Below are 23,544 nucleotides of genomic sequence, written 5' to 3' on the forward strand. Positions count from 1 at the left end.
GTAGGAGAAATGCTTGGCCCTTAAATGTACCAATTTAGTCATGTTAGAAGGGTCAGCACAGTGTTCTCTTTCTAGTATTTTAATTTCAGTCTCAAGATCCATCAGTTCATGCATCTCCTTCTTCTTTTTTGAAGCGGCATACGATATAACCATGCCTCTGATGTATGCTTTAAAAGCATCCCAAACCATAGGCCATCTGGAATCGCTAGGAGAGTTATTAATGAAGTATTCGTCAATAACTGATTTGATATATAATTGAAAATCTTCCTCTTGCAAGAGAGAATTATTGAGTCTCCATTGTCCTGACAATGAGTATTTACCAAATGAGTTAAGTTGGAGCTGAACCAGGGCATGATCTGACACACTAATTTCCTGTATTGTTGATGAACTGATATATTGGACTAAAGATTGACTAACTAAAAAGAAATCCAATCTAGAATATGAGTTGTGTGGTGTTGAATAAAAAGTAAAGTCACGATCGTCCAAATGAGTGATTCTCCAAGCATCCACTAATTTAAACTGAGTAATAATATCTTGAAGTGCAAACCAATTTTTGGATTTTTTATAAGAAATTGAGGACTTTCTGTCTTTCGATGGGTCCTGTATGACATTAAAGTCACCTCCAATAATACAATGTCTATCTCTATTGTCATTTATTAATTCTGCTATGTCATTAAAAAAAGTGGGATCGTCCAAATTGGGACCATAAACATTTAATATCATCAATTTTATACCAGCAACATCTAAGCATACCTGTATCCATCTTCCTTGCGAATCTGTGATATGTGATTGAATGGTAATGTCCTGCCTTTTCCTGATGAACATCAGAACACCATTCTTTTTTCCCAAGGCCGGAGAATATAGAACTGGAAAAGCCCAAGCAAGATGGCATTTTTTAGCTTCTGATTCATTTAAATGAGATTCCTGAATACAGACTATATCCGCTTGAAATTTTGAGATGTAGTTGAAGATCTTTTTTTTCTTTATAGGATTATTAAGACCCTTAGCATTAAGTGTTAAACAGTGTAAAGGCATAAGTGCAATACAAATTGAATTGGCATGAAAAAAGCAGTTTCATATAGGAAAACATACATTTCAATGTGACGAAAAGCATGAAGATTGTCATCTGAAAGGAGAGAAGAAAGAAATACAAAAGAAGCAGTAGAATGATAACTCATTAAACATGAATGGCAGTTAAACATGGGTTAGTGAGCACGTGGCGAAAGCTCACACAACCCCAGACACGAAAGAAACATATTGAGAACATTAACAACAAGGCAACCACAGTTATAAAACAGAACCAAATCTAGAACTAATGGTTCAGTTCAGGTCAAACAGCTGCATATGATGTCATTACACCTGAATTAGTATACTTATCAAGTATTGTCAATAAGACTTGGGGACAATTTTTCAAGGTAGTCAGCAAGCTCATCCGGTCTGGTGAAGTCCTTGGTGCAGTTATTCAATGTTACTCTCATTTTTGCAGGATACATCATTCCAAATTTTGCCCCGAGTTGTTTAAGTTTAGGCCGGTATTCCAATAGTTTTTTCCTTGCTTTCGCAGTTTGCTTGCAGAGATCTGGGACAAATAGCAGGGTATGGCTTTCAAATTTGACAGGAGCCTGTAATCTTGCTTGTTGCATGATTTCAATCACTTGTGTATAACGCAGTAGCTTCACAATCACTGGCCTTGGATATTTGTCTGGGTGAGTAGGCTGCTGAGTAGGTATACGATGTGCTCTTTCTATCTCAAATGCCTGCTTGAAATTCAAAGTCAGCAATTTAGGTAAAGTTTCTTCCAGGAATTGGATCATATTTCTCCCCTCCCGTGCCTCAGGAAGGCCAAGGATACGGAAATTACTCCGTCTGGAGCGGTTACCATAATCTTCCAGATCAGTTTCCAGTTGTGTGATACGTTTATTCTGACGCTGGATAGTTTTAATGTTTTCAGCATTCACTGCTATTTTCGATTCAGCTGTATCAAGTCTCGAATTAAGATCGGCGATTTCGGACTTGAAAGTGGAAATTTCGGCGAGAATCTCGTCTGTCACTGTTTTGTTGTCGGCCATTAGGGAACGGAGCGCACGCAGCTCTTCAAGCAGTGAGGCCGCAGTGACATCGTCGAGCTTGAGCGGCGGTTTAGAAGGAGAAACCGGCTCCAAACTTTTGCGTTTTCCCCCCTTAGTGGTAGCCATACCTTTATTGCAGCTGCCTGTAAGTAAATTTTATTAAATCGCTGTGGTTAGACAAGCCGTTTTGAGTCTTTCAGTGAACCTCGTGTCGGAGCCGCGCGTTCAGGCAGCCATCACCGACGCGGCACGCTAGCGCCCCCCCATTTTTTTTTTTTAGAAAATCGACCAACAGTACGTCCAGCCATCTGATCTTCCAGACTGCTAAGTCATCCATCTTTATACCCCATTTTCATCCAAAAATTCTTCCAAGTCATAAACACCTAGCAAAAGACCTTTTGGGCATGGAAAGGGCCAGAAAAGTGATGGACTGGACACACAGACATGGCACCAGAGTAGTGAGGTACCTTACAGGACACTGCTGTGAACTTCACAAAAAGGGTACCACATAAACATCTCACTACAACTCCCTTATAGGTCATGGTGAGCCCTCCCAAAGCACCCCCAGAACCTAATAGACCCACCTATCTACCACCCCAATAGCCCTTATGGCTGCAGGAGCCACTTATATGGCAGTAAATAAGGGTTTTGATGGGTGCACATTTTTCACCATGAATGCAGTGATTAGAGTGGCTTATGGGCCTGGGTCCTCCTCTCCATTGTTCACTAACCCACCCCCAAGATCACTTAAGCCACCTCTGTTCAGCTCTACTAGGCTTTCCTATGCCAGGCTGCCAGGTTCTGATGTTCTGGAGGCAGATATGTAAAGTTCTTATTACGATTTTTATAGGGGGGGGGTCAGTGATCACTGGGGCAGTATGTGGGGGTCTGTACTTTGTGTCTGCAGTGCTTCGCTGGTCACTTTGGATACCTTCTGTGGACTTAGACCTGGTTTTATATGGCATGTCACAACATCCAAGTTCCGTCTAGGCAGTGTTGTAAAATTTTCAGTTATACATGCAGTACGACTAAGTCTAGGATGGCCCATGGCCCGCCCAAATCTCACCCTCAACACTCCTCCTGAAACACCCCTTTTAGCTCTGGTCGTTCAGTAGCACTGTGAAGGCCTAAGTCATTTTTAAATATGTCTAAAACCCTGTTCTATTATCGGCACTTGGACGACTTGTGTTATTGATTGTCCAAGTGCTGATTTAGGCCGGTTTTTAGACTTATATCTATTTCAATTATGAGCTCCTAGGTTATCCCATATACCATATATCTTGCTCCCTCCCACCTTGTTTTTTTCCATCACTTTATATAATTCCTTTAAATATCTGAGAGTTATTATTGATGCACCTTAAGTATTCTTTATTGTGAAAGCTTACTTTCTCAGTTTATGACAGTTTCATGCTCTGAGAAGTTTCCTTGATGATACCATCCAACATTCCTTGGTCCATACTCTAGTAACTTTTTTGTTGTTGTTAGGTGCCATCAACTTGTGCTCAAGTCCTAGTGACTTGATGAATTGCGGGTCTAAAAAGAAATTGGTCCAGAAAGGTCCTCCAGCATCATCCCCATGGTTGTTTTTGACGTGTCCAGCCATCTGATTGCAGGTTGCTCTCCTCCTGGTTCCTTCGATCTTCCCAAACATGATGTCCTTCTCCAGTGATTTCTCTTCTGATGGTGTGACCAAAATAAGACAGTCATAACTTCATAATTTGGGCTTCAAGTGACATAGCTGGTTTGATCTCTTCCAGAATTGATTTGTTAGCTCTTCTGGTGGTCCACGGCATGCCTAAAATCCTTCCCCAGCACCAAAGCTCAAATAGGTCTTCTTTCTGTCTTGTTTCCGTGTAATGTCCAGCTTTCACATCCATAACTGACCAATGAGAAAATGAATGTGTGGACAAATCTAATATTCATTTGGATTGTTACCTTCTTGTTTTTGTGGTGGAAAACTGGAACGCTCTTCCGGAGGCTGTTGTAGGGGAAAACACCCTCCAGGGATTCAAGACAAAGTTAGACAAGTTCCTGCTAGATCAGAACATATGCAGGTAAGGCTAGACTCAGTTAGGGCTCAGGTCCTTGACCTAGGGGCCCCTGTAGGAGTGGACTGCTGGACACGATGGACCACTGGTCTGCTTCAGCAATGGCAATTCTTATGTTCTTATGTTCATATGTTACTTTGTCGAGAGCCTTCATTGAAGAGCAACCAAGTGCTATTCTGCAGAGTATTTCCTCCCTGCTTCTTTGTTTATGTATTTCCTCCCTGCTTCTTTGTTTACAAAAGAGCCCAGAAGACGGAAATCTTTTACAACTTCTATTGCCTTCAAATTAAAATTCTTCATCATTTTCCATGTTCATGATCTTTGTCTTGTTTATGTTCAGTTCTAATCCCATGTTATGACTTTCGGTTTGACTTTTCTCAGTGGATACAGAATATCTTATTTTCTGCTGGTGATGAACGTTGTATCATCTACATAGCGCAGGTTTTTATATTTCGGCCACCAACTTTGAAACCGACCCTCTCTTCTTCCAAATTTGCTTTTCGGAAGATGGTTTCATCATATACAGTAGGTTGGACAGGTAAGGTAACAAGATGCGTGCAAGTGTAGGAACTCATTTTCATAGACACACAAAGTACCATAGGTTTCTATGGTATTTTGTACATCTAAGTGCTTTAAAAATAAGCCCCTTAATGTCTCATCTATTATAATGACCTCTGTGCTAGCATTTGTTCTTTTGAGATCAAACAATTCCAAGCAAATTCCAATAAAACAGCAGAACATCTGCCGTGCTGGGCATACAAATTTTATCATGTCACTTCCCTTTTCTTTCAATATCTTCTCATACAATATAGGATATATTTTAAAATCCTGGTCCTCACACAAAAGTCCTATACATGAGTATTCCATCCTACCTCTCCTCTACAGCCGCCTCTTTTATTCCATCACAAGTTTTCCATCGCTTTCATGATTATCGATTTTCTAAAGCCCAGTTAGAATCCGCCAGACAATGTGCTTTCATTTTTTGTAGCATCATCACTTTAGCCTTTTCTCTAAGAGCTAAGAAGAACATTCAGCATAAAGGGATTCATCACATGTTAATCTTCAAAATATTTCTATTACTCAGCGATCATGGGTTTGGACTCGACAGCTGTGTTGCACTGCGTCAGCATCTATGAGACAAACTTTGTTTTTTCTATTATATAGACGATTTTGGACACCAGTCAGATTACAAAAATTAGATAACAGCAAATCAAATAGGTGCCATCTTGAAGTGAGGACACTGGATCATCTTTTATATTACTGTTCATTAATATTTACTTTTTGGAAAACTAATTGGGGTAAAATTAATTTTGTCATAGGTATTGATATCCCGCTGACATATTTGGGACATCGTTACAATCTAAAAGTCCAATTGACTAAAATAAAGATAGACTTCTTCTTATAATGACTGGTGTGGCCATACAATTAATTGGTGTCAGGTCAAAAGCGCGCCGGGACAAAGGTGCGCGCAGACAATTGAGCGCAGCATGGAGGCACGCGCCGAAGAAAATTACTGTTTTTAGGGGCTCCGACAGGGGGGCGACTTAATACAAATCGCGCCGCGTTGTGGGGGGTTTGGGGTGTTGTAACCCATCACGTTTTACTGAAAACTTCACTTTTTCCCTGTTTTTAGGGAAAAAGTTAAGTTTCCAGTAAAATGTGGGGGGTTACAACCCCCCAAACCCCCCACAATGCCGCCGTGATCTGTATTAAGTAAAGTGGGGGGCTCCCCAACAAACCCCCCCGTCAGAGCCCCTAAAAACAGTAATTTTCTTCGGCACGCGCCTCCGTCTTGCGCTCAGTTGTTGGCGCGCGCCTTAGTCTTCCGTGATTATGTCTATGAACCCAATTAATCACCAGAAATTGGAAGAATTGGGATAGGCTCAATTTTACCTTTTGGTGGTAAACACTTTGTTTGTATTATCGTTATGAAAGATTGTTAGCAGACCAATTGGGGCAGTTTAGGAAATTTAAGTCCATTGGAATCATTTGTTAAATATCTTAATTTCCTGTCCTATTAACCCTCTTTCTTCCTCCCCTCTTAAAGTCAATCAATTTGTACCTTTGCTTAATCTTTGTAAACCGCATAGAACTTCACGGTATTGCGGTATATAAGCTGTTATTATTATTATTATTATTAATGATTAATATTACTTCCAGATTTGATTTTAGTTCCATGCATCCAGGAAGGGTGGGAGGGAGAGGGAGGGGGGATAGATAATACGATTTAAGCAATTTGCAAGTATGTTAGTGCTGTTGTTTTGAATTCTTGAATGTATTTCTATTGCACTTTTGATATGTTTAATAAAATCAATAAAGAATTTAAAAAAATAAATAAATCTTCTAATGTGGTATACATAATTCAATGCAAAAAAAAGTGCAAAGAAGGATGTTACATTGGCGAAACAGGTCAGATGCTGAAATCTAGAATCAACTTACAAGGATATCATATTAAAAATTGCAGTATCAACCAGAATGTCACCTCTGTCAGACAACACTTTGGAAAAATTGGCCACTGCACCAATGATTTTATGGTGAGAATACTAAAAGGAACTGCAGTTTTGGAAAGCTCGTATTCTGATATTAAAGAGAGAGCTACACTGAGGGCCTGTTTTACAAAGCCGCGCTAGTAGCTGCAGCACGGTAACAGCCCCGAAGACCATAGAGATTTAAAGGGCTTCGGAGCTTTGTAAAACAGGCCCTGAGTGTTAGTTTTATATTTGCGCAAAATCTTATTTCTATAATGAGATTATTTTTCTAAAGCTCTGTTTCACAATTTTGTGGTCATAAAATTTGGTTATATCATGATGTAACAAAATTAACCCAAGAAAGACGCAAGTTATTTTTTGCAATGAGAGGAGAGACAAAGAAATTGGGTGCTACCTTTATGTTAAACTACCCCTGCAAGTGTATTATTAAATATATGGGTTTGAAATATATATTTTATGCGCCCGATCAGCTAAGATCCTTTTTGGACCTCAAGGGGTTTATCAGAGATGGAGTGTCCGGTTCAAATAATTAGTAACTGGGGGGATTGATGTATTAAGCCTTTTCCTAAATAGTTTTCTGTAACTTATCTCTCGTTAATTTTGATTCCTCCTTTCCTTCTGTTTGTGGTCTAAGGAAGAGCTATTTCCATAAGATTGTTATTACTTCTTAGTTTGTACTTAGATTTATTTTCATGTTGGATTATGGCTCTGTATTTTCTTAAAGTTGTTATACTTGTGAAAAAGTTATAATTAATAAAAATTATTATTTTTTTTTTTTAAAAGAGAGAATACTAAAGGAAATTTTAAGACAATCCAAGAACCTAAGACCTTTGAAATGAAAATGATGAAATAGTTTGACTTAACAAATATATGGGCTTTCTTTCACCCTACAAAGAAATTTAAAACTGTGTTGTTACCTCTCTGTCTCCTACTTAAACATCCACCTCTCCCTCTTTCTGTGAAACTATCACCAAAATGCTATTATGTTTTCCTTATATACAGTATATTGATATTTGTCAACATTTGCTTATTTCTGATCTGAGGAAGAAGGGTTACCTTCGAAAGCTTATCATAAAATGTACGGAATTAGTCCAATAGAAAATGTATTACGATTTCTTCAGATCCAAGATGGCCGAATGCTAGGAGGTCTGAGTATATTCTCCCCAAGCTCACTTCATTTTTGTTTGCAAGAACCTTACCTGCCTAGGAATGCCGAAGAGGAGAGGACGAAGCGCTGGTGGAGCCTCACAGTGCTCTAGGACGGCCGTCTTCGGCAATATTGAGGAGCTTGTAAGGAGAATGCAGCAAACGCCAATATCATCGGGGAGTTCCCTGCAGGAGTCGCGCAGTGGTGGCGAATCTGTGCCGTTCTCCAAGGGGCTGGAGACATCGCTAAGCCCCGATGTGAGAGCACCTCCCCCACGCCCTCAGTCCACCAGTTCCCCGCGAGCGGAGGTACTCCCGGATGTTGGAGTTTACCTCCTCCCGGAGGCTCAGGAGATCGAAGGGGGAACTGTGTTGCCGGGGTCCTTGCTGCTGCAGGGAAGCCCGAATGTGGAGACTGAGGAGGAAGCGGAGGGGGAAGCAGGAACCGAACAGGACGTTGGAAGAGACAGGTTGCCAATGGGTGAGCTTAATAAATCTAATCTACACTTTCTTCAAATAGAGAAGCCCCGGGAGGTAACACTGGACTCCTTGTGGGATTTAGTGGCTAACTTGGCAAAGTTTATAAGTCCACAGCTACAACAACTTGAAAACAAATTTAATAAATATGAGACTGAGATTAAAAACCTGAAGACTGAAATTGAGGACTCTAAGACCTCAATACAGAATGTTTATCAAGAAATAAAGGTTTCTAAACAAATTACTGAGACATTAATTAAAGACAACACTAATTTAAGAAGGAAAATGGAGGCAATGGAAAATTTTTCCCGGAATAATAATCTTAGATTGATTAATTTTCCTAGGGTGCCTATGATAGCCCCTAGAGAAATGCTGTAGCGTTACATGATAGAAATATTGGAGCTTTCTGAAGAAACATTACCTCCATTTACACAGGCATACTACCTTCCAAATAAGATACAGGAACAGCAACAACAACAACAGAATATGGGACATGATTCTATGAATCTATCTAATATTTTGGAAACATCTGATAAAGAATTGGAGGTACCAACAACTTTACTTCTAACAGTAGCTCTCACACCAGATAAAAACTGGTTGCTGAGACTTTTCTTTAAAATAAACAAAAATAATTTTTAGGTTGTAAAATACAGATGTTTCCAGATTTGGCCAAGGAGACCCAGCGAAGGAGATGTGAATTTTTGTTAAGGAAACCTGGTGTTATAGCTCTAGGGGCTACATTTTATTTGCGACATCCATGTAAATGTGTAATTAATTATCGTTCACATAAATTTGTCTTCGAGCCATCTCAACTGACAACCTTTCTCTCAACTTCATGTTTGGAGAAAGATGGAACATGAATGCTTAGTTTAAGAAAGGGTATACTACCTCAGTCTACTAGTATATTTTTCTAATTTAATTTTTCTTATTATTATTTGCCCATCATCCACCTTGGATCCCATTTGAGGACTTGAGTAGAGATTAAGCTCATATTTGATGTTTTTGATGTTTTATAATGTCTATTTACTTATTTTCTTGCTGAATTTCCTTTCTGTACAAGTTATGCTTGATTATATTGAAAATTCAATAAATATATAAATAAATAAATGTATTACCTCATTTCCTTTGGGGGGGGTTGTTGTTGTTATATTTCTAAATATTGCCTTGAAAAGTGGACTAACATGGCCACCATACCATTTCACTCAGGATTTGTCTTAAAATCCACCTGTTCTCCCACAGTAGTAGACATGGCAAAGCTAAGCTATCACAGATTTTTATGACCTGTATGATTCCTATCCTTATCTGTCATTATCTCTCTCTGCTATTCTTCCACTTTTCTGTCTGATTGATGGAATGTCATTTCCCCTTATTGAAATTTCATAATTGTGAATTTCCCTGATATTTGGATAAAAAGGTGGTATAGCAAATGAAATAAAACATAAATATAAATGTATGATCGCTCAACAAAGGCAAATACCATTACATGTAACTCTTAGGACATCATTTTAGAAAGGATGTCTCTATTCCACCTCCTTCATACCAACAGTTTCTTTTGCACTATCTGTACCATTTCATGTTTCCTTTTTTCATAGCAATAATGCTACATGTGATTTCTTTTATGTTCCACAATATATATTGCAATGGGCACCATTTGCTATTCATTTATATTTCAACAGTTCTGGAGTACTGCAACTTTTTTTCAATACATTTTATAGTTTTATTCATGCTTGGTTGCATTTCTATGTATTATTCTTATGATGTTATTCACATGCTGTGTTTTTATGCTAAGTTCATATGGTATTTATGATTTATGATTCTTTTATCACTCATGTTCTCAATGATGTTGTTTTATTTACCATTCTACAATAGCACTAGATTTACTTTTCATCGAGGGTATATAGTCAATATAGACCAACTCAAAGGGTGGGCCAAAACTTAGTCACCCCTTTCATGCCCTAGAGTCCTTATAAATTTTACCCCGATCCTCAGCGACACCACTTGGAGCTCAACACAATCTCATTGCTCCAAGCTTTACGTGTCAATTCGTCACTGGATCGATCGTTTATTTTATATTATTTGTATTTTTCTTAACTTTTGTATGTTCTATATGTGTCAAGCTTCAATATTCACATTTTGAAATAGTTTTAAGCATATCACTTAGCTTAGTCATGTGGTCTCTGGCAGGGGATTAACACCCTCTGCCCTGTTTTATTTACCAGGCATTTTTCATTTATCATGGTTTATGACTTAAACACTTTTGATTTTAATGTTTTAAAATATTTTTATTTATGGTTTATGACTTACATCATTTTTATTTTAATGTTTTCAAGTACATATATTCACATTTATGTTTTTTTCATTTTAGGTTACTTGTTTACGGCCTCTTTTACAAGGCCGCACGGCAACGGCACCAAAGCCCTTTAAATCTCTGTGGGCTTCAGGGCCATTAGCACAGAGCAGCCGCTAGCGCAGCTTTGTAAAAGAGGCCGTTAGTCCCCTGAAGAAGGCATTCCAGACAGCCGAAACAGAGATCCTAGTTGGGACATTCATTCTGTGATATCATCAAGTAGCATACTAGGACTTTTTATGCTAATAAATGTACCCCTTGGTTGGTTCAGGACATCTCGCTTGCTTTCTTTGTTTGTTTGATATATATTTGAGGCAAGTCTTTCTTCCCTTTTCTTATCAACTCAGAAAGTCAGAAATGGATGTCCATTTCACATGTATTTTAGAACAAGGTGTAGGCCATTCTAAAATACATGTGAGATAGATGTCCATGTGCTGAAAACATTTAGCATGAATATCCATTTCAGAAACGGAAATGTGTAAACTATGAACTGGGAAAACAAGGGGATGTTTATATGGTAGCACAGGAGCATCCATCTTATAAAATGGTCACACCGATGCTCCTGAAGAGGAAAGAGGTAGCTTAATGGTTAGAGTATCGAAAAGAAAGGTCAAAAATTAGGGGACACAGATTAAAATCCCACTTCAGCAGTTTGTTTTTATTTTATTTTTAACTAGTCTTTAAGCCCGTTACATTAACGGGTGCTAGAACAGATGTGTCTGTCTGTCTTTCTTTCTGTCTCTCTGTCTCCTTGGCTGCTGTCTGTCTGTCTTTCTTTCTGTCTCTCTCTCTCTCTCTCTCTCTCTCCATGGCCACTTTCTGTCTGTCTGTCTTTCTTTCTGTCTCTCCTTGGCCGCTTTCTGTCTGTCTGTCTTTCTTTCTGTCTCTCTCTTTCCTTAACCGCTGTCTGTCTTTTTTTCTTTGTCTCTTTCTCTTTGGCCGCTGGCTGTCTTTCTGTCTGTCTCTCTCCCTGGCTCCTTGTCTGTCTGTCTTTCTTTGTCTCTCTCTCTCTCTCTCCTTGGCCACTTTCTGTCTGTCTGTCTTTCTTTCTGTCTCTCTGTCTCTCCTTGACCGCTTTCTGTCTGTCTGTCTTTCTGTCTCTCTCTCTCTCCTTGACTGCTGTCTGTCTGTATTTTTTTCTTTGTCTCTCTCTCTTTGGCTGCTGTCTGTCTGTCTGTCTGTCTCTCTCCTTGGCCCCTTATCTGTCTGTCTTTATTTCTGTCTGTCTCTCTTCCTGGCCCCCTGCCTATCTCTCTCTGGCCCCCCGAGCAAACCAAGATTGCTGCCTGCCCCCAGCACACCCCTCCCCCCAAAGCAGCCCCTTTTCCCTCTCCCCCTCCACTTCCCTGTGCAGCAGTAGCAGCCGGACGCCTCGCAGCACCCACACCCTGTCTGCTTCATCCAGGCACCCTCCTGCCATTGCTCTCGTCGCCGCTCAAACCGCCACATGCACCACAAGTTGCTGCATGCCGCACACGCCGCAAGCCACCACACGCTGCATGCGCCGTAAATGGAATACAGCCACGGAAGCACACAGCACAGCGGCAGAGATCACGGCCTCCTAAGTGCGCATGTGCGCTTAGGGTTTTATTATAGAGGCTTGTGAACCCTCCAGGGACAGAAAAATATCTACTAGGAAGATCAACTGCTTTAACACCTAAGTAGCAGCAAGACCAGCTGCCTATAATAGGATCCAACCAGGCATGTGAGCTCCTCCCCCTATATCCCGTTTAAGAGATCAATCTACCTGCTTTAAATATCAGCAGCAGTAGAAAAACAACTGCTTTTACAAACAAGCAGCAGCGAGACCTACCGCAACCACCAAGAGCCCACAGACCCGATCCTGCCAGGAGTGTGAACTCCTCCCCCTGCAGTCCATTGGAGAGATCAATTAAATATCAGCAGCAGTGGAGATCAACTGCTTTTACACCTAAGCAGCAACGAGACCAGCCACAACCACCGAGAGCACACAGACCCGATTCCCCCCATGCAATCCGCTAAGAAGATCGACTAGTCGGCTCCGGGCGGCTTTCCCGCAGAGGAGAGAATCCTGCATTCACCGTGGGCCTCATCTGGGGCAGCCTCCTTGGAGCGGCTGGGGCACGGGCAGTGTGTCTGGGAGGGAATGCATGGATGGGAGAACATCGCAGGGGAGGAGACATAGGCATCCTGGGACTGTCTGCCAAGTCTCTTCCCTGAAGAAGCCCTTTCTGGAAACGTCAATTGCTCCTCCTAAACTTACTTGCTCCACTTCATCACTGACGCTGAAACCGTGGATTGAAGACAAAGTTTTATTTTATTTTTCTTTCCAGCTTATGATTTATCTTTAATCTTATCTATTGTTTTGCCTTTTGTCTTTGTTTTGTTCTATTTCTATCATTTAAATTTCTCCAGAATTCTACTGTTCAACGGCTCCCCCTTCTGCTTCTATTCCTTTCTCTCCTCTCTTCTACCTTCCAAAGTATTTAGATCAATGCTGTCTTGTTAAAATGTTTATTTTATTTTTATTTTTCCTCTAACTCTACTTTTCACTTCTCTATTACCCTCCAGGTACTTTAGTTAGATTGTGAGCCTTCGGGACAGTAAGGGAATTTTTCAAGTACCTTTCTTATTTCTAATCTTAATGTATATTTTCTGTAAACCGCTTAGAACCTAACGGATGTAGCGGTATATAAGAAATAAATTACAAATTAAATTACATTACTCTACCAAAACACATAACTCGTCAATAGCCTTCAGGCATACAGGGTTTTTGTTGTATTTATGATAGTATCAATGATCATTATTTCAATTGTTAGTTTGCTGTTTTTTTCTAGTTCTTTGTTTGCCTTGTTTTTTGTTATTCATACATGTGGCCTAATTTATATTGTATTGTGATTCATAGATGTATGATTTCTTTTAAATACCAATAAAATTTATTGAACTTAAAATCTATTTGGGTACAGAAGATATTTTTCTGTCCTTGGAAGTTTCACAATTTAAAAAAAGAAACACAGACAGCTGAAGTGGGATTTTAAACTGTAACCCTTGATTTTTGATCTGCTACTCTAACTTTCAGGCTAACCCTGTCCTCTACAGAAGCACCTTTGTGGCCATTTTGTAAGACAGATAGTTCTGTGCGGCCATAAAAATTCCATTTTTTTAGATATGGACTTTATGGAGGACCCTTATCCTTCTGTGATCAGAGTTAGACATTCATATTTTGGACCCTACCTAGCCCTATCCAAAACATATCCAGACCACACTCCCTTGCCATATGGTTGTACTGTAGTGTTAGACATCCATATCCTGGCTTTATATAATTGGGATTGAAAGTCCATGCACTATGGACATCTAAGAGGGGCCGCTGAAAAATTCTCAGCCCAACCAAGAAGAGAATGATGTGGAGCCATGAAACTTACAAGTTATTCCACACTTTGCTTGACAGTTTTTGTTTCAATGATATGAAATGAAAAGTGACATGAAAAAGTGTGGATTAACTTGTACGTTTCATGGCTCCACATCATTCTCTTCTTGTTTGGGCTAAGAACCTTTCAGCAGCCCCTCGTAAATATCACTTTTCAGATGTCCAAAACAAGAATAAAAGCTTAAAAAAACAACACCACCTCAGTGTAGAAAACTGAACAGATATCATTCTGTTATTGGACTGCTGTCTGCATCTTTTTGTGATTTTAAACTATAGCATTAAAAGTTGCAGTGAATATTTAATAAATTTAAAGAATTTTAAAATAGTGTAAGTTATTTTTATGTTTTTCTAAATTCTATTTGTCAATTACCTATATTATAATATATCAAAATTATAGTTAGGATTAATTTTGAACTTTTTAATGTAAAAGGCTAATTGATTCAGACTATACAAACCCCTATCTTAGTTTTCTAATTAGGTAAATAATATACTAGTGAAGATTTGAGACAGGGGTGAGTGCAACAAAAACAGCACTGAAACTGCTAAGGATCAAGAAGCAATTCTCTCAGGGCTAGATTCACTGAGCAAACTGATCGTGTACCAATCAGTTTGCGACCCCTTTATGACTCGATTTTACTCTGGCCCGATTTACTTACCTCTGTGCCGATCCGATTCCGATCTGTACATGCAAATGAAGGGAACAGCATGCAAAGTAGGCAGGGACGCGATTCACTAAAGAAATCTTGCAAACCGACTGGGCTGGCCGATCAGCACAAGAAGCGACTGCTGGGGACCAGTCGCAAACGTCCTCTCCCACTGTCTTCTGCCTGAAATCCCAGCCCTGCAGCTCATCTCTGCCACTCTGCTCTCTGCCCCCTTCCATGGAACTTGCAAAAATCCAGCAGACAACATTGCTAAAAAAAAAAAAAAAAAAACAACCAATAACAGTGGTCTTCAGCTTGGGCAGATGTCGGGTCAAATGGAAGCATATACTGTTTAGTGCAGTCAATCTCCATGTGCTTGGCCAGTCCAAAGCAGCGCCATTGGAAAAATTCAGTGAGGTTTTGAAGGCATCCATTTCTAAAAGCAAGATAGGAGACCACTACATAAGATAACAGATGCAGATGCCACTTTGACTCTCCTGTTCTCTGCCGCCCTTCCCTGCAGTGCGAGCCCGTGGTTTTAAAGCGGGGCTGCACTGCGGGGAAGGGCGGCAGAAAGCAGGAGAGTCGGGGCGGCAAGAGCAGGGCTCGGCTGGAAGGGGCAGAGAGCTGAGCTAGTGAATCTAGCTGGGGCAGTGAACGGCAATGTTGGCAAAGGGGAAGAGGTTGCTGCCGCCGGGGATCACCCTTCCCTGGGAGAGCAGGAAAGTCGGGACCCGTAAACCCTCCCCCACCCCCAGCAAAAACAGACACAAAACGCATGCGCAGACCATCTGCAGGGAAAGCAGATGGTCTGTGCATGCGTCAGGATCGCACACTAGCGATCCATACGGTCGGAGGGAGGCGTTCCTTTGATCGCCCTCATTTTAATTTTTTTGTTTTGTGAATTGGTCAGGCCTGCATGGATCGGGCATGGAAAGGAGGTTAGTGAATCTAGCCCTCAGTCTCCCAAACAGCAAAATATTGAACCTTGACACATTTCTAACAGTAGACTAATGTACTTTAATTATTTCACACTACCAAACAGTAATCCCCATCCCCCTTTTTACAAAACCGTAACACGTTTTTAAGCGCCAGCCGCAGTGGTAACTGACACTCATAGAATTCTATGAATATCAGAAGCTGTTATCACTATGGCGAGCACTAAAAACGTTAGCGTGATTTTGTAAAAAAAAAAAAAAAAAAGGGAGGGGGTAAGTTAGATAGATTCCAGTTTATGCCCATTTTAAAGTCCTATTCTGATGTTTATTCTCTTTTCATTCATATTTATGTGCATAGCAACAGTTTCTCTTTCTCCAATTTTATTTTTTTTTTTTTGATTCACACTTCAACTGGTTAGTAGCAAGAACTACTGTTCAGTTTTGTTGCTTTTCTATTGCACTTTGCCACTATAACAATGCTTGCAATTAACACCTTTTCAAATAAAGCAACTTCACTGAAACTGATAACAATCAAGGAAACAGCTCGCTCACACTTTCAAAATTACAAAACAATATTCATCTTTTCACAGTCTCAAACATCAGAGCAGTTCAAATGCTGAAACTGAAAACTAGAATGAAATACCTGTGTAATAAATATTGAGGAAATACACTACTAAGGGCTAGATTTACTAAGCAAACCGATCGTGTACCGATTGGTTTGTGAGCCCTTTGCGACCCGATTCACTAACCTCTGACCCGATCATCCTTTAATCCGCGCATGCAAATGAGGGGGAATGGCATTGAAATGATGGCAGGCAGCGATTCACTAAAATAAAAAAAGCAACACCGACTGGGCTGGCTGATTCAAAATAAGCAATTGCTGAGGACAAGTCACCCAGGTCCTTTATGACTGCCCTGCATTCTGCCGCCCCGCTCTCTGCCCCAATCTACTGCCCTGTCTCAGCCTTGATCTCCTGCATGCCCAGATTTCCTGTTGTCTCCTGACTACTCTAATCTCCTGCTCTTGCCCCGAATCTCTCCTGTGTTATAAAAAAAAAATAATTAAAAAAATCACCCGGCAGACCTATTGGTAACTGTCTACAGCAGTCAGGTTTTTAGGATTGTAAAACCCGATGGAAAATAGCCAAGCAATGTAAGTGAATCAACTGCTTGGCTATTTTGCATGGGGGTTTTACTAATTTGCAAGGCCGGATGGGAAAATGAGCGGTCGAGGGGGGAAACCACACATTGGGCCATTTTATGAATCGGGTTGGTTAGCAGTGATCATCGCTAAACCCGTGAAAACAGGTTTAGCAACGATCGCTGACTTTAGTGAATCGGGGCCTTTGAACACTAATGCAGAGAAGTGCCAACCTGCCCAGTATCAAGTACACAATCACTTATAGTGTCTATCTTCTCTGTTCTTGGCTGATGATCCCCATAGCCAACCATGAAGGGGCAGCTGAAGAGAACTTTAATGAGGTGCAAAGGAATCCCAAGGCTGACTATACATTGAATTGAAGTGTATATAGGACTGAACACAATATACTCTCATACTTTTTAATATAAAATGGCTTCCCTGATGCAGCCTTTGTTGTGAAACATAACATTATGTTGGAGGCTTCTTCTGAGTCAATGTATAGTCAAGATAAGCACCTATGGTTAACAGTATTTTCATGTATGGACTGGAATAAGTTACAAATGATGAATAAAATATTAACTTTTTGGGGACTTTAGAAATGTTGAATTCTTACATGCACCTTGGGAACTAAACATTATAAAATCAGACCGATGAAGATGTGTGGTGTGATCCAAAGTACTCGGTGATTGGATACTGAAAATTGTATATACCACCTAATTTTGTTTGAACTATCTTTTGGTGATTATATGTTTGTGTGATATTTTGATGGGCTACACGAAGGGATGCTGAAAAGTTCTCAAACCAACCAACCAACTTCTTAAATTCTGAGTGTTATTTTGCTACTGTAGCCACTGATAAAGGGTATCCTATTTCGTTAAGTGCCAATTTATATAACTTATGGCACTTGAACCACTTCAACATTCGCATTCACAATCAACTTAACTTCAAGGACCATCAATAATTCACAAACTACACATATTTGGAACAAGTCCACAACCAAACTATCCCTCCTCCAAGTCGTCTTCCCACTGGACCTGCAACCAATCAAACCTCTCCCCTGAAACACCAATCACAAGCTTCTCTACCCTGGCAACTAGTCACTCCCACTTCTTCTCCCTCATCCCTGATTCACTTAACCCTTCACTCACTTACTCACCCCCAACCCCCACCCCTACCCTATTCTATTCCTATTCCCATTAAAATCATGCTAGGGTTTATTTTCTGGCTAGGTCTTAATTTTGGGGAAACATGGTATCTGTACAGCTGTTTCTCCCATACTTGCTGTACCTAGGGCTACCATATAGCTCCAGAAAAAGGACGGATTAAGACATCTGGGTTTTACTTCCTTTGAAAGTAATGGAAGTAAGGAGGACAGATTGAGACATCTAGGTTTTACTTTTATTGCTTTCAATGGATGTAAAGCCCGGTTGTCTTAATCTGTCCTCCTTTTCCTGGAGCGATATGGTAACCCTAGCTGTACCCTAACTCTGCATTGATAGTATCCATATACCCTCAAATTCTATATGTGGCACCCAAATCTGGGCACATGACCAAGTTGTATACACATTTTAATCAAGTAATGAGCCATAATTAACAATCACTGGGCCCCAGCAACTGATTATTGCAGTTAATTGCCTCTAATCATGATCTGTGTGCACATCTTGTTAAGCTTTATTCTATAAATATCCATGTGCAAATCTTTTAGCACGCTACTGAAAAGGGGGTCTGGGCATGGAAGGGGCATGGGCAGGTCAAGGGCATTTACTAAAGATGCACAAACTACTATAGAATTTGGAGTATCCGCACCTAAATTACATGCCAGGATTTACACTACACTTCTCCCTCCGTATTCGCTGTGATAGGGGATTAACAGAACCGCAAATACTGAAAAACCGCAAATAACTTTTTTATATGTTATTTGCTGTTTTCTATTAAAAACCACTGTGAATATGGTGAAACCGCGAATAACATGGTGGGAGACCTGGCCTGTTTCTGAAGGAGAGGCAAAACACGGTAAACAAAGTGCTGGGAATCAGCGATTTTCTCTGTAAATGCTTGGAATCAGTGATTTCTCTATGCAAGCTGATATAATTTGGGGGGAGGAGCCAGCAAAGCTAAAAACTGTGAATAATCGAAATCACGAATGCTGAAACCGCGAATACGGAGGGAAAAGTGTAGCTGTAAATTCCTGTGCCCAAAGTTGGCGTGGATCCTGGCACTCCCTAACCTCCTACTTGTCCTGTTTGTCCAGTAGGAGCCTACCGTAGGCGGGGATGGGGAAAATGTGTCCCCGTGTCATTCTCTAAAAAAAACACCATCTTAGAAGCCTAGGGTAGATGAATTTTATGTTTTGAAGAACAAACAACAGCCATTGAAAAGGTGAAGTGAAAGAGGCTATTAAAGCCTAAAAGAGCATCCTTTAAGGCAGGGGTGTCAAAGTCCCTCCTCAAGGGCCGTAATCCAGTCGGGTTTTCAGGATTTCCCCAATGAATATGCATTGAAAGCTGTGCATGCACATAGATCTCATGCATATTCATTGGGGAAATCCTGAAAACCCGAATGGATTCCGGCCCTCGTGGACCGAAGTTGACACCTGTGCTTTAAGGAATGGAAAAAGGGATCCAAATGAAGAAAATAAGAAGCAACATAAGCACTAGCAAGTTAGATGCAAAGCATTGATAAAGAAGGCTATAAGGAAGCCCTCTGGTATGACAGAGGGCTGATAACATTGTGTGAGCATTCCTATGAGCAATAAAATGGGGGGAGGGGTAATTAGGTGAGGGGATGAGTTTGAGGATAGAAAAATGGAATATGAAGAGTGGGTTGACTGCAGCCAATCACAGAGCGGCGCAGGACCAGGCAGGAAGCACAAAGGTTGCGCTCCTGCGCTGTGTGTCGCTCTGCAAAGAGAAAGGCATCCGTCCAGAAGGAGACCGCACTGGATCACCGCTACTTAATAAAGGTACTGGGGGGGTGAACGGGGGTGGCTGTGGGCTGCTTCTTCAGGCTTTGGGCTGCAGAAAAATATATTTTCTTGCACTAGCTTCAGAAACTTTCCAGAGCAGAAAAATGCAGAGCAAAAAAGAAGAAAAAGCCCCAGGCCAGATTTTTACTTAACTATTCATGATTGTAGAAGGAAGAAGGTGTTGATGCCCCTGTACAGGTCATTGGTAAGGCCCCACTTGGAGGATTGTGTTCAGTTTTGGAGACCGTATCTGGCAAAGGACGTAAGAAGACTTGAGGCAGTTCAGAGGAGGGCGACGAAAATGATAGGCAGCTTGCGCCAGAAGACGTATGAGGAGAGACTGGAAGCCCTGAATATGTATACCCTAGAGGAAAGGAGAGACAGGGGAGATATGATTCAGACGTTCAAATACTTGAAGGGTATTAACGTAGAACAAAATCTTTTCCAGAGAAAGGAAAATGGTAAAACCAGAGGACATAATTTGAGGTTGAGGGGTGGTAGATTCAGGGGCAATGTTAGGAAATTCTACTTTACGGAGAGGGTAGTGGATGCCTGGAATGCGCTCCCGAGAGAGGTGATGGAGAGTAAAACTGTGACTGAGTTCAAAGAAGCATGGGATGAACACAGAAGATTTAGAATCAGAAAATAATATTAAATACTAGCTGATGGCCCGGCGTTGCACGGGTATTTAATTATAGCAATAACACTGTAAATGGATTCAAATAAAGATACTTTATAGTGGTGAATGAAAATATTTTTTTACTTTATAAAAAGTACAATATTCAAATTATAATGTGAAATATTTGACAAAATGAATACAATACAACTAACACAAAACTTGATTATAAACAACTTTTTAGTTTCACCTCCAGGAGCAAGAACATGTACATTATTGGGTGAACCCACCCTTCCCACGTGTGCAGGTGGGCCGCGAGACCCCCAGAACATATCACCCCAGGTAGTGAGGGATCTGCATACCAATTTTCGTTCAAATCGGTCCCACAGCTTTTTACATTTTTTCCATTGACTTGAATGGGTGAAATCTGATTTTCTGTTTGTAGCTCCGCCCACGTGTGCAGGTGGGCCGCGAGACCCCAAGAACATATCACCCCAGGTAGTGAGGGATCTGCATACCAAGTTTCGTTCAAATCGGTCCCACAGCTTATTACATTTTTTCCATTGACATGAATGGGTGAAATCCGATTTTCTGCTTGTAGCTCGGCCAACGTGTACAGGTGGGCTGGAAGACCCCCAGAACATATCACCCCAGGTAGTGAGGGATCTGCATACCAAGTTTCGTTCAAATCGGTCAAGCCGTTTTTGAATTAATGTGAGAATGGCATCTTTTTACATTTTTTCCATTGACATGAATGGGTGAAATCTGATTTTCTGTTTGTAGCTCCGCCCCTGTGTGCAGGTGGGCCGCGAGACCCCCAGAACATATCACCCCAGGTAGTGAGGGATCGGCATACCAAGTTTCGTTCAAATTGAGCAAGCCGTTTTTGCGTTGGCAGCTCTTTACATTTTTTCCATTGACATGAATGGGTGAAATCCGATTATCTGTTTGTAGCTCCGCCCACGTGTGCAGGTGGGCCGCGAGACCCCCAGAACATATCATCCCGGGTAGTGAGGGATCTGCATACCAAGTTTCGTTCAAATCGGTCAAGCCATTTTTGCGTGATCGCGGCACATACATACATACATCCGATTTTATATATATAGATTGAACCGGGATCCGGAAGGTTCGCCCCCCACATTTCGCCCCCAGCAATTCGCCCCTCACATTTCACCCCCCACATTTCGCCCCCAGACACATTTCGCCCCCACACATTTCGCCCCCACACATTTCGCCCCCCGGATGTTTTGCCCCCACACATTTCGCCCCCGCACATTTCGCCCCCGCACATTTCGCCCCTGATTATGTGTACTGCACATTTCGCCCCTGAGCGTTCCTCCGTTCTCTCTCTCTCACTCTAACTTTGTCTCCCTTCCCACCTCCCCTTTCTGCGTCTAAGATAGGGTCGGCAACATACAGCTTGTGAGCCACATGTCCCATGCCCCCCCCTCCTCCCCCTGAGACCTATCAAAGTACCTAGCAGTCCAGCATTGATCTTTGTGGCAGGAGCATGGCCCTCTCGCTCCTGCCTTCCCAAATGGCTGCCATGACCTTTCGCAGCTGCTCACGGCACTTCCTGTTAATACCATTAGCTGCTGCAAGAGGACAACAGCCATTTTAGAAGGCAGAAGTGAGAGGGCTGTACTCCTACCATGAAGGCCCCCCCTCCCCCCACTGGATCCAGTACCTAGTTAGGCCCTGGGGGGGAGACCCTTTCCGACTGTCCTGCCAGCCCTGCAGCCCTGAAATCAACCTGCTCTCTGCTTCCCCCAACTCTCTCTCTGGCTCCCCGGCTCTCCAGTGCATCGCGCCCTGCCCGGGGCCGGAGCAGGGCGGCTGGGAGACAGTGACGCGGCCGCCAGGGTCGGAAACCCCAATCCCCCCTCCCACACAGCCGGGCCGCCCATGGAGGGGAAGGACGCATTTGCAGGGCTCTACCTCGGCCACTGTGGTACAGGGTTCACGGCCCCCACCTCCCACAAAGTGAGGGCGGCGTGGGGTGGATTTTACACCACTGTACCAGGTTGCTTAGAGCCCTTTCCGACTGTCCTGCCAGCCCTGCAGCCCTGAAATCAACCTGCTCTCTGCCTCCCCCAACTCTCTCTCTGGCTCCCCGGCTCTCCAGTGCATCACGCCCTGCCCGGGGCCGGAGCAGGGCGGCTGGGAGACAGCGACGCGGCCGCCAGGGTCGGAAACCCCAATCCCCCCTCCCACACAGCCGGGCCGCCCATGGAGGGGAAGGACGCATTTGCAGGGCTCTACCTCGGCCACTGTGGTGCAGGGTTCACGGCCCCCACCTCCCACAAAGTGAGGGCGGCGTGGGGTGGATTTTACACCACTGTACCAGGTTGCTTAGAGCAGCTGCTCACGGCACTTCCTGTTAATACCATTAGCTGCTGCAAGAGGACAACAGCCATTTTAGAAGGCAGAAGTGAGAGGGCTGTACTCCTACCATGAAGGCCCCCCCCCCCCCCACTGGATCCAGTACCTAGTTAGGCCCTGGGGGGGAGACCCTTTCCGACTGTCCTGCCAGCCCTGCAGCCCTGAAATCAACCTGCTCTCTGCCTCCCCCAACTCTCTCTCTGGCTCCCCGGCTCTCCAGTGGATTTTACACCACTGTACCAGGTTGCTTAGAACAGTCAAAGAGGCAAAGGATTCTCTCTTCCTTCCTCCTGCCTCTATCGCAAGCCCTTACATCTCCAGAGTAGGAAACCGCAGGTGCTCGGCTTACATGAGACGCCAGCCACGCTGAGCAGATGAGACGGCGGCAGCCACACCACCCCTTCCCACCCGGCGATAAGGTACTGGGCCTCCGGCGACGCACAACCCCTCCCTCCCGTGGCGTGTGCGGCGGCCCTCCCGCAGGAACCAAGGGAGCGTCTCGGCGGGCTCTGGCAGGCCGCGGCTCAACAAGGGAGAGTCGGGGTGGGTGCGACTCTCTCTCTCTGGCTCCCCGGCTCTCTGCCGTGACCTGCTCTCTGCCTCCCCGACTCTCTCTCTCTGGCTCCCCTATGAGCGTTGGAGCTAATACCGCAGTGGCCAGCGCTAAACTAGCCCAATGCGAAATGTGCAGTACACATAATCAGGGGCGAAATGTGCGGGGGCGAAATGTGCGGGGGCGAAACATCCGGGGGGCGAAATGTGCGGGGGCGAAATGTGTGGGGGCGAAACATCCGGGGGGCGAAATGTGCGGGGGCGAAATGTGAGGGGCGAATTGCTGGGGGCGAAATGTGGGGGGCGAAACTTCCGTGAACCGAT

Source organism: Geotrypetes seraphini, chromosome 1 (assembly GCF_902459505.1).
Source record: "Geotrypetes seraphini chromosome 1, aGeoSer1.1, whole genome shotgun sequence".
Taxonomy (NCBI): Eukaryota; Metazoa; Chordata; class Amphibia; order Gymnophiona; family Dermophiidae; genus Geotrypetes; species Geotrypetes seraphini.